Source organism: Rattus norvegicus, chromosome 16, assembly GCF_036323735.1.
Source record: "Rattus norvegicus strain BN/NHsdMcwi chromosome 16, GRCr8, whole genome shotgun sequence".
Taxonomy (NCBI): Eukaryota; Metazoa; Chordata; class Mammalia; order Rodentia; family Muridae; genus Rattus; species Rattus norvegicus.
Window position 1 is genome coordinate 40,643,501 of NC_086034.1, and position 11,426 is coordinate 40,654,926.

Sequence of the window (11,426 nt, forward strand, 5' to 3'; positions counted from 1 at the left end):
AGAGACAAAGACAGACACTACCTCAGAGTGAAAGGCTGGAAAACAACTTTCCAAGCAAATGGTCAGAAGAAGCAAGCTGGAGTAGCCATTCTAATACCAAATAAAATCAATTTTCAGCTAAAAGTCATCAAAAAAGATAAGGAAGGACACTTCATATTCATCAAAGGAAAAATCCACCAAGATGAACTCTCAATCCTAAATATCTATGCCCCAAATACATGGGCACCTACATACGTAAAAGCAACCTTACTCAAGCTCAAAACACACATTGCACCTCACAAAATAATAGTGGGAGATTTCAACACCCCGCTTTCATCAATGGACAGATCATGGAAACAGAAATTAAACAGTGATGTCGACAGACTAAGAGAAGTCATGAGCCAAATGGACTTAACAGATATTTATAGAACATTCTATCCTAAAGCAAAAGGATATACCTTCTTCTCAGCTCCTCATGATACTTTCTCCAAAACTGACCATATAATTGGTCAAAAAACAGGCCTAAACAGGTACAGAAAGATAGAAATAATTCCATGCGTGCTATCGGACCACCACGGCCTAAAACTGGTCTTCAATAAGGGAAGAATGCCCACATATACATGGAAATTGAACAATGCTCTACTCAATGATAACCTGGTCAAGGAAGAAATAAAGAAAGAAATTAAAAACTTTTTAGAATTTAATGAAAAGGAAGGTACAACATACCCAAACTTATGGGACACAATAAAAGCTGTGCTAAGAGGAAAACTCATAGCGCTGAATGCCTGCAGAAAGAAACAGGAAAGAGCATATATCAGCAGCTTGACAGCACACCTAAAAGCTCTAGAACAAAAAGAAGCAAATACACACAGGAGGAGTAGAAGGCAGGAAATAATCAAACTCAGAGCTGAAATCAACCAAGTAGAAACAAAAAGGACCATAGAAAGAATCAACAGAAACAAAAGTTAGTTCTTTGAGAAAATCAACAAGATAGATAAACCCTTAGCCAGACTAACGAGAGGACGCAGAGAGTGCGTCCAAATTAACAAAATCAGAAATGAAAAGGGAGACATAACTACAGATTCAGAAGAAATTCAAAAAATCATCAGATCTTACTATAAAAACCTATATTCAACAAAACTTGAAAATCTGCAGGAAATGGACAATTTCCTAGACAGATACCAGGTATCGAAGTTAAATCAGGAACAGATAAACCACTTAAACAACCCCATAACTCCTAAGGAAATAGAAGCAGTCATTAAAGGTCTCCCAACCAAAAAGAGCCCAGGTCCAGACGGGTTTAGTGCAGAATTCTATCAAACCTTCATAGAAGACCTCATACCAATATTATCCAAACTATTCCACAAAATTGAAACAGATGGATCACTACCGAATACCTTCTACGAAGCCACAATTACTCTTATACCTAAACCACACAAAGACCCAACAAAGAAAGAGAACTTCAGACCAATTTCCCTTATGTATATCGACGCAAAAATACTCAATAAAATTCTGGCATACCGAATTCAAGAGCACATCAAAACAATCATCCACCATGATCAAGTAGGCTTCATCCCAGGCATGCAGGGATGGTTTAATATACGGAAAACCATCAACGTGATCCATTATATAAACAAACTGAAAGAACAGAACCACATGATCATTTCATTAGATGCTGAGAAAGCATTTGACAAAATTCAACACCCCTTCATGATAAAAGTCCAGGAAAGAATAGGAATTCAAGGCCCATACCTAAACATAGGAAAAGCCATATACAGCAAACCAGTTGCTAACATTAAACTAAATGGAGAGAAACTTGAAGCAATCCCACTAAAATCAGGGACTAGACAAGGCTGCCCACTCTCTCCCTACTTATTCAATATAGTTCTTGAAGTTCTAGCCAGAGCAATCAGACAATAAAAGGAGATCAAGGGGATACAGATCGGAAAAGAAGAGGTCAAAATATCACTATTTGCAGATGATATGATAGTATATTTAAGTGATACCAAAAGTTCAACCAGAGAACTACTAAAGCTGATAAACAACTTCAGCAAAGTGGCTGGGTATAAAATTAACTCAAATAAATCAGTTGCCTTCCTCTATACAAAAGAAAAACAAGCCGAGAAAGAAATTAGGGAAACGACACCCTTCATAATAGACCCAAATAATATAAAATACCTCGGTGTGACTTTAACCAAGCAAGTAAAAGATCTCTCCAATAAGAACTTCAAGACACTGAGGAAAGAAATTGAAGAAGACCTCAGAAGATGGAAAGATCTCCCATGCTCATGGATTGGCAGGATTAATATAGTAAAAATGGCCATTTTACCAAAAGCAATCTACAGATTCAATGCAATCCCCATCAAAATACCAATCCAATTCTTCAAAGAGTTAGACAGAACAATTTGCAAATTCATCTGGAATAACAAAAAACCCAGGATAGCTAAAGCTATCCTCAACAATAAAAGGACTTCAGGGGGAATCACTATCCCTGAACTCAAGCAGTATTACAGAGCAATAGTGATAAAAACTGCATGGTATTGGTACAGAGACAGACAGATAGACCAATGGAATAGAATTGAAGACCCAGAAATGAACCCACACACCTATGGTCACTTGATTTTTGACAAAGGAGCCAAAACAATCCAATGGAAAAAAGATAGCATTTTCAGCAAATGGTGCTGGTTCAACTGGAGGGCAACATGTAGAAGAATGCAGATCGATCCATGCTTATCACCCTGTACAAAGCTTAAGTCCAAGTGGATCAAGGACCTCCACATCAAACCAGACACACTCAAACTAATAGAAGAAAAACTAGGGAAGCATCTGGAACACATGGGCACTGGAAAAAATTTCCTGAACAAAACACCAATGGCTTATGCTCTAAGATCAAGAATCCACAAATGGGATCTCATAAAACTGCAAAGCTTCTGTAAGGCAAAGCACACTGTGGTTAGGACAAAACGGCAACCAACAGATTGGGAAAAGATCTTTACCAATCCTACAACAGATAGAGGCCTTATATCCAAAATATACAAAGAACTCAAGAAGTTAGACCGCAGGGAAACAAATAACCCTATTAAAAAATGGGGTTCAGAGCTAAACAAAGAATTCACAGCTGAGGAATGCCGAATGGCTGAGAAACACCTAAAGAAATGTTCAACATCTTTAGTCATAAGGGAAATGCAAATCAAAATAACCCTGAGATTTCACCTCACACCAGTGAGAATGGCTAAGATCAAAAACTCAGGTGACAGCAGATGCTGGCGAGGATGTGGAGAAAGAGGAACACTCCTCCATTGTTGGTGGGATTGCAGACTGTTAAAACCATTCTGGAAATCAGTCTGGAGGTTCCTCAGAAAATTGGACATTGAACTGCCTGAGGATCCAGCTATACCTCTCTTGGGCATCTACCCAAATGATGCCTCAACATATAAAAGAGACACGTGCTCCAGTATGTTCATCGCAGCCTTATTTATAATAGCCAGAAACTGGAAAGAACCCAGATGCCCTTCAACAGAGGAATGGATACAGAAAATGTGGTACATCTACACAATGGAATATTACTCAGCTATCAAAAACAACGAGTTTATGAAATTCGTAGGCAAATGGTTGGAACTGGAAAATATCATCCTGAGTGAGCTAACCCAATCACAGAAAGACATACATGGTATGCACTCATTGATAAGTGGCTATTAGCCCAAATGCTTGAATTACCCTAGATCCCTAGAACAAACGAAACTCAAGACGGATGATCAAAATGTGAATGCTTCACTCCTTCTTTAAATGAGGAAAAAGAATACCCTTGGCAGGGAAGGGAGAGACAAAGATTAAAACAGAGACTGAAGGAACACCCATTCAGAGCCTGCCCCACATGTGGCCCATACATATACAGCCACCCAATTAGACAAGATGGATGAAGCAAAGAAGTGCAGACTGACAGGAGCCGGATATAGATCGCTCCTGAGAGACACAGCCAGAATACAGCAAATACAGAGGCGAATGCCAGCAGCAAACCACTGAACTGAGAATAGGTCCCCCGTTGAAGGAATCAGAGAAAGAACTGGAAGAGCTTGAAGGGGCTCAAGACCCCATATGTACAACAATGTCAAGCAACCAGAGCTTCCAGGGACTAAGCCACTACCTAAAGACTATACATGGACTGACCCTGGACTCTGACCCCATAGGTAGCAATAAATATCCTAGTAAGAGCACCAGTGGAAGGGGAAGCCCTGAGTCCTGCTAAGACTGAACCCCCAGTGAACTAGACTATGGGGGGGGAGGGCGGCAATGGGGGTAGGGTGGGGAGGGGAACACCCATAAGGAAGGGGAGGGGTTAGGGGGATGTTTGCCCGGAAACCGGGAAAGGGAATAACACCCGAAATGTATATAAGAAATACTCAAGTTAATAAAAAAAAAAAAAGTCTCCAACTCTTCTTTATAAACTGTTTAATCCCAGAATTCTTTTCAATGCTGAAGCTGCGAATCCTGGTTTGTCCTTAGTCAAAGTTCCTAAAATTCCCAGGGAACTCATCAAGTTGCCAAGGTCAGCAGCATGGAGTTGTGTCTCTGTCCCCTCACTGCTGAGTTGTGCTGGCATTTGAGAAGCGGCTGTCATTGAGAAGTTAGTTCCCTTAGTGTACCTGGAGAAAAGGACCAACCTCATCCTGGCAGACACAGGAACACAGAGGAGAAAACTACTTACAAAATTTGATATAATCCTTCCTAAATTCCCCATTGGATCCCACTTATTCCTTTATCATCTGATCTAAGCTGACCTCATGCCTGTCCACTCTTTATCACAACCATGTCAACAAAACAAAACAAGCAAAACAATAAGAACAGCAACAACAACAACAATCACAACACATTTGCTGCTCCCTTGTGTCTTCATTTCTTTATGATCATTACTGGGAAATTGAGGCAGCCTTTCTGAGAGCTCCTCATCTCATAGATAAAAGAACTTAACAAACTCAAGAGGAGGCTGAAGGCCCATTTCATGGGGTTTGAGAGGACAGTATCAACAAGGCAGGCATCATAGAACTTCCTCAACTGCCAGGAGAGAAATGGAAAAAAGAAGAAAGAAACCCATGCTTTCAGGGTTAGATGTAAAGCAAGCAAGCAGGTTCAACATGGAGACCTGCAGAATAATATAGAGGGGCATGGAAGACGAGGGGGTGGATGGCTAATATGTAGGTAGTAGTGGGTAGTGGTGAGGGCTGTGGGGGGACATATCTTCTACGTTAGAGACTAAGAAAGCAGGAAGGTTTAAGATGGAAGCCTGCAAAATCAGATCCAATGGTGTGTGTATGTGTGGTGGGGTGGTATCTTCAGAGAGAGTAGGAATGCTCCCAATATCATGGCCAACAGATTTAGGAATCTTGTCAGTATTTATAAGGGGTGGGGTGGGATAGGGTTAGGATATAAAAAGTTACAGAATTTGAGTTAGAACTTGCCAAGTTGTCAGACTTAGTGAAGGTGAATCTTTTTGTGAGGTTTTCGGTTGCTATGAGAAACAAAATGACCAAAGTGACATGGGAAGGGAGAGGTTTATTTCATTTTACAGCTAGCTTGTCCTTCATCATCCATGGAAGACAGACAGAGCAGTAACTCAAGGCAGGAATTTGGAAGCAGGAACGGAAGCAGAGACTAGGGAGAAATGCTGCTAATTGGCTTCTTGCTCATGGCTTGCTTCCTTATACTACACAATACCCCCTATCCAGGTGGCCTCACCCACAGTGGGCTGGGTCCTCCTGCATTAGTCCTTATTCAAGATAATTCCTCCACAGACTTCTGTATAGGCCCGTTTCAGGGGAGAATTGTTCAACAGAAGTTCCTTCTTTCCTGCTGATCCTGGTTTTTGCCAAGGTGACCAAAAAGAAAAAATAAATCTAACCAGGACAATATGTAAGCAGCTGCATCAAGGGAGGGGCTCCTGGAATGTATAAATACATCAATATCATCGAAGTGATAGTTATCTCTTGTATCCTTTTAAGGTCTTTAGATGACTTATGTTTCAAGGTTATAGTTTTTGAAGTTTGTTTTCTGTCCAAGTGATTGACAAACCCATCTGAATTAATTTTATGGGAGGAACCAAAGGTATGTATCTATATCATAGGCCTTGAATAATTCAGACTGTCATGTTTCCACTCAGAGAGAGAAATATAATTCATATCTTATTCTTTTGACCAAAAACCATGTAAGGGGCTGTAGCAATAGCTTGGTGGTTAAGAGGACCAGCTGCTCATCCACAGCACCCAAGTTCAAGTCTCAGCACCCACTTTGTGACTCATAACCATTTGCAAAGTATAAAAACACCTAAATGAAATGTAAAAAACAATGATATTGATCCTGGTGACACACATACCTTAATCCCAGCATTTGGAAGGCAGAAGCCCAGAGATCTCTGTGAGTTCTAGGTCAGCCTAGTCTATCAGAATGAGTCCCTGGATAGCCAGAGCTGCACAGTAAAACCTTGTTCCAAATATATATCTTTAAAAAGCAATGATATTGAAGCTGTTGTAAAAAAAAAAAAAGTCCAAATTCTCCAAGAAGGATAAGATGGGACAGATGCACTGTTGAAATATACCAGATATTTTAAGACTTTGTGTGTGTGTGTGTGTGTGTGTGTGTGTGTGATGTACTTGTTATGGAGAGAGTCCATTTATACCTTCAGGAGAGTGAGGTCAAGTATGTGCATGTGTGCAGAGTAACGCTTTGCAATTTGTGGATTGCAACCACTTTGTAATGTTATAGTTAGGGATCACCACAACACAAGGACTCTATTAAAGGGCCACACCTTTAGGAAGGGTGAGAAGCACTGATATTGAGGCTAGAGATCAATATTGAATGTCTTTTTTTATTGTTAAAAAAGATTCTATTGTATAGCCAGAGGAATCCTGATCAAAACCACAAAAGCTCCCAGTACCATATTACCTAATTTCAAAATTAGACGGAGTCAGGATAACAAAAGGCAGGATTTTGTATAAACACATACATTATGTGTCAATGGAATAGAACAGAGGACTGAGAAATAAGCCATGTCATCACAGCCATCTGATTCTTACTTAATAAAAGTGTGTTGGAGAAAAGGTATCCTTAAACAGGTGATGCCAGGGAAATTGAGGAGCTACACATTGAAGACTAACACTAGATCCCCGTTTTTCCTGCTCTATGAAAATCACCTCAAAGTGGATCAAATACTGTAACTTAAGCCCCCAAAGTATTCTTGGGAGGATATCTTTGCTCAATCATTCATCTAACCCAGAATAAATCTCCATCCTATAAAGAAGTAAAGTAGGGAAGGACAGTGTGGCACATTCTAATCCTAACTCGTGTCTGCATAAACAGGCAAAACTCTGTGAAGTCTAGGCCATCCTCCTTTACATAGCTTTTTGACCACCTAGGGCTTTACAGTAAGATCTTATCTGAAAACAAAACTAAAATAAAACAATGATACCTAATAAGCAATATAATTAGTAGATGAGCAAATGATCTGAATAAAAATGTCTGTCTGTCAGTTTCTGTCTCTCTGTATCTTTGTGACTCTGACTCTCATGTGTGAGCATGTCTGTGTTTCTCTGTGTGTGTGTGTGTGTGTGTGTGTGTGTGTGTGTGTGTGTGTGTGTGTGTGTGTGTGTGTGTGTTTGTGTGTGTGTGTGTGTATTACTCGGGCCTGCACCCAGAAATGGACGCTGGGTAAATATTCTACCACTAAGCCACAATTCCAGCCTTCAACTCCTAAGCAGATGTACAGAAAACCAATAAATATGATTTTAGCCACCAAGGGAATACAAACAGAAACTCCACTGAAATTCCATGTCACCCCATGCAAAATGATGATTCAGTATGTAAAGAAACTTAGATCCTGGCCTGATGACCCAGGTTCAATTCTAGAACCAATGTAAAGGTGGGAGAAGGAACCAATTCCATACAGACTCTCTCTGACCCTCAGCTCTGCCCTGTGGTACACATATCCCCTGACATATATATCAGTCACACATCCAAAGATTATGTGTGTTTTTGATTTTTAATACAGAAATAAATGGCTATATGTTTACATTGCTGGTAGGAATGTAAATTATCATAATGGCTGTAGAGAATAATATGGAGGCTATTGAAGGAACTAAAAACAGAACCACTATCATAATCCGCATGTACCACTCCTGGTGGATACTCAAGGGAAAATATGGAGTCAGCCTCAGTTTATCAGCACATGAACAGATAAAAACTTATGTTTTTTCCAGAAATGCCTGATATCTAGAGTGTGCCTGTGACTGAGCCTCCACCTTAGGTGGGACATAGTCCTGGATCCAGACTCCCCATTCCTGCAGGACCAGAGAGCACCTTGCAACCACATTTCCAGTCCAGGTCAGTACAGTGCCTGAGGTTTGGTTCCAGTTTGCTCAGGGTTCCCCGAAATACTGCAATTTTGCTTCCATGGTATCTGACATCAATATGGGTATGAAATCCTGAAGTCTGAGGTGCCAAAGGTTACTGCCATGCCTCAAGTCTCCCTTTCTATGGCTCTAGAGGTTACTTTGGGCCTGTAGCTCTGTGTTCAGCCCCCTGATTGTAGACAAGGCTATCTGGTCTGAAATTGGGTATCCAGTCTCCAACAGGTTTGTAGAATCTGGGGGTGACAAAACTTTTGACTCCATCTGGTCACCTTGGTGCTCAAGGTGTTGCCCCATGCTTGATCCTGTTGGAACATAGCAAGGACAAGTTTGCCTCACTCACTCATCTGAAATCAAAGTCAAATTCCACCAGTCCTCATAGCTAGACTGCAATGCTGATCTAAGTTACAGAAACCAAAGTATCCCATACAGAAATAATTGAAATGTCCAAGAAAGAATTTAGAGCCTTACTATTCAAAAGAATTGATGATCATAAGGAGCCAAATACATTCATGAATTAAGGAAATCTATCCAAAACCTTGTCCAGACAGCCTCAAAAGTAAATGTAATAGTTAAGAGAGCAGTAGTAGAATTTCAAAATATGAAGGAAAAACTTTGCAAGGAGATTGAAACATTGAAACTAAACAAATAAAAATATTTGAAGAGGATGGTCAAAATGGTAGAAATCACAACCAAGACTGTCATTAAGAGATAAGATCACTGGGTTCAGATCCCAACTCCGAAAAAAAGATAAGAAAAGAAAAAAAAGAGATAAGATCATGCACAAGAACAAATCTCAGGCATAGAGGACAAGGAGGAAAAATAAGAAGCATGAAAAATATTCCCAAAGAGCCTGGGACACATTCAAGAGTCCAAACCTAAGAATTCATGGGGTATAGGAGGGCACAGTGGAAGTAACATAGAATGGAAGAGAAATACTTATATTTCAGTGAAATTCTAGCAGAAATCATCACGAATTTATAGAAAGAATTAAGCTTGCAGGTGTAACAGCCATGTAGAAATACAAACAGACAGAATCAGAGAAGAAATTCTCTGTGACATACAATCAGGATGGCAAAAATACAAAATAAAGAAATAATTCTACCTAGGCAGTGATGGTGCATGCCTTGTGTTTAATGCTACCACTTGTGGGGCAGAGGCAGGCAGACCTCTATGAGTTCAAGGCCATACTGGTCAAAAGATAGAGTTCCAGGACAATCAGAGCTACACAGTGAAACCCTGTCTTAAAAAAGGAAGGAAGGAAGGAAGGAAGGAAGGAAGGAAGGAAGGAAGGAAGGAAGGAAGGAACAAAGAAAGGAAGGAAGGAAGGAAGAAAGGAAAGGAGAAAAGAGAAGGAAAGAAAACTAAAAGAAATAATCCTAAAAGCAGCATGAAAGATAACAATAGATAACAAAGAACTGAATCTTGAAGCCGTGCTATGCTCTGGGAGCTAGAGATCTGAAATTAGTATCCTACCTTCCATCTCATCTCCAGTCAGGAGTGGGTGGGGAAAAAGTCCTTCATTTCAAAGCTCAGGCTTGCTCCTCTGGTCAGGCGGCTGCCTTGTTCCTGAGAATCATGCTAGGGGCTTCTGTATTTAATATTCCTGTAGCTCTCCCTCCTTGGTATTTCTGCAACTGGGTTTGAATAGGCAAAGGCCACCAAACCTTGTATTCTTCTTGAAGTATTCCTGGATTAGAAGTTAACTCAGAGCAAACCAGCAATTAGTATTAATCAGCTGAACTATTTACAGGTATACATGTAGAATCTTTCCTGAATTATGAAGTGCATGTGCGCTCTCAAATAGAGAATAGAGAAGTGGCCATCTGTCTATCCATCCTGTCTGCCTCACTGGTTATCAGGATCATGTGCAATCTGAGTATCCTGGCTTCTTAGATGTTCTCCTGACTCTAGAGTCTCCATTGTCTGGTGTTATTCCCATATGCTGGGAAGAACTCAACTGTGTTCTGAAGGATACACAGGGTTAGTGAAAGTAGATGAACATGAATGAACCTTCTAGACATAGAACAAGGGGGTACCTGGGAAGAAGCAGATCTGGCTGAAGAAAAGTGTTTTTCAGGCATCCATCATGTCAGTGACATAAGGTGGTGGAAATTAGGAAGGTAACCGGAGCAAGGTTTCCATGTAGAGACAGTGGGTTATCTAGAAGACAGCTAGAATTTTTAACTCAGAGGCCAGGGAGTTGTTCTCAGTACATCCTCTCCAAACTCACTTTGTGGTGCCTGCATTAGGTTTAAAATGGACCTAACTCATCCACTAGACAGCAACAATGATGCATATAAAAGGCATAGTCTACTTGAGTTCTCAAACTCAAAACCACCCCACACAATTCCAGATCCAACCCAGGTCACCTAAAAAGCAATTTTAAAAGGGAAAGAATGCTGCCATTTATCAAGAACTTAAATGCAGGAAAATTCCATTTATTACCCCTAGATATTCATTTTTTGGGTTCGATGGCGACTCCCTATATAACTATGACGAGACTGGCAGCAAATACATTGCCTCAACACAGAGACCCGATGGGTCATTGCACAAGCAGCAGAGGGTCAAAGAAGGATACGTGCTCCAAGAATCCCAGCCTATGAAAACAAGTATGTGAAGTTTTTCTAGAGTAAACCAGAACTTCCCCCAGGGCAGAGCCCTGAGGCCACCACACAGGTCACCCCATCCAGACCTGAGAGTGGTGAAGCAGGCCTCTCCAAAGCAGCCAAACGCAACCTGAACTGAAAGGAAAAGAGGAGCCAGCCACAGGAGAAAGATGCAGAGGCCTTGAGCAGGACTCTTGATAAGGTGTCTCTGGGACACTCAGCCCAGACCCCCAGACCACCTCTCTAGCTGCCTTCCATGCACCCCACTCTGCTGCCACCACAGAGAAAGCCAAGAAGATCAAGAACCTAAGGAAGAAGCTGATAGATAGGGGAGCTGCAGTAACGCCTCCAGGCCGGGAAGTTTAGCAGAGAACAGGTGGAGAAGCTGACATGGCACAGAGTTCTGGAGGTGGAGCTGGAGGACTTGGAGTTGGGCTGTTAG

General features: G+C 41.0%; 1 pseudogene; it reads left to right on the forward strand.

Annotated features, from left to right (window-relative positions):
- The first annotated feature begins 10,849 nt into the window (after positions 1-10,849).
- On the forward strand, positions 10,850-11,426 carry Pym1-ps11 (PYM homolog 1, exon junction complex associated factor, pseudogene 11; annotated as a pseudogene).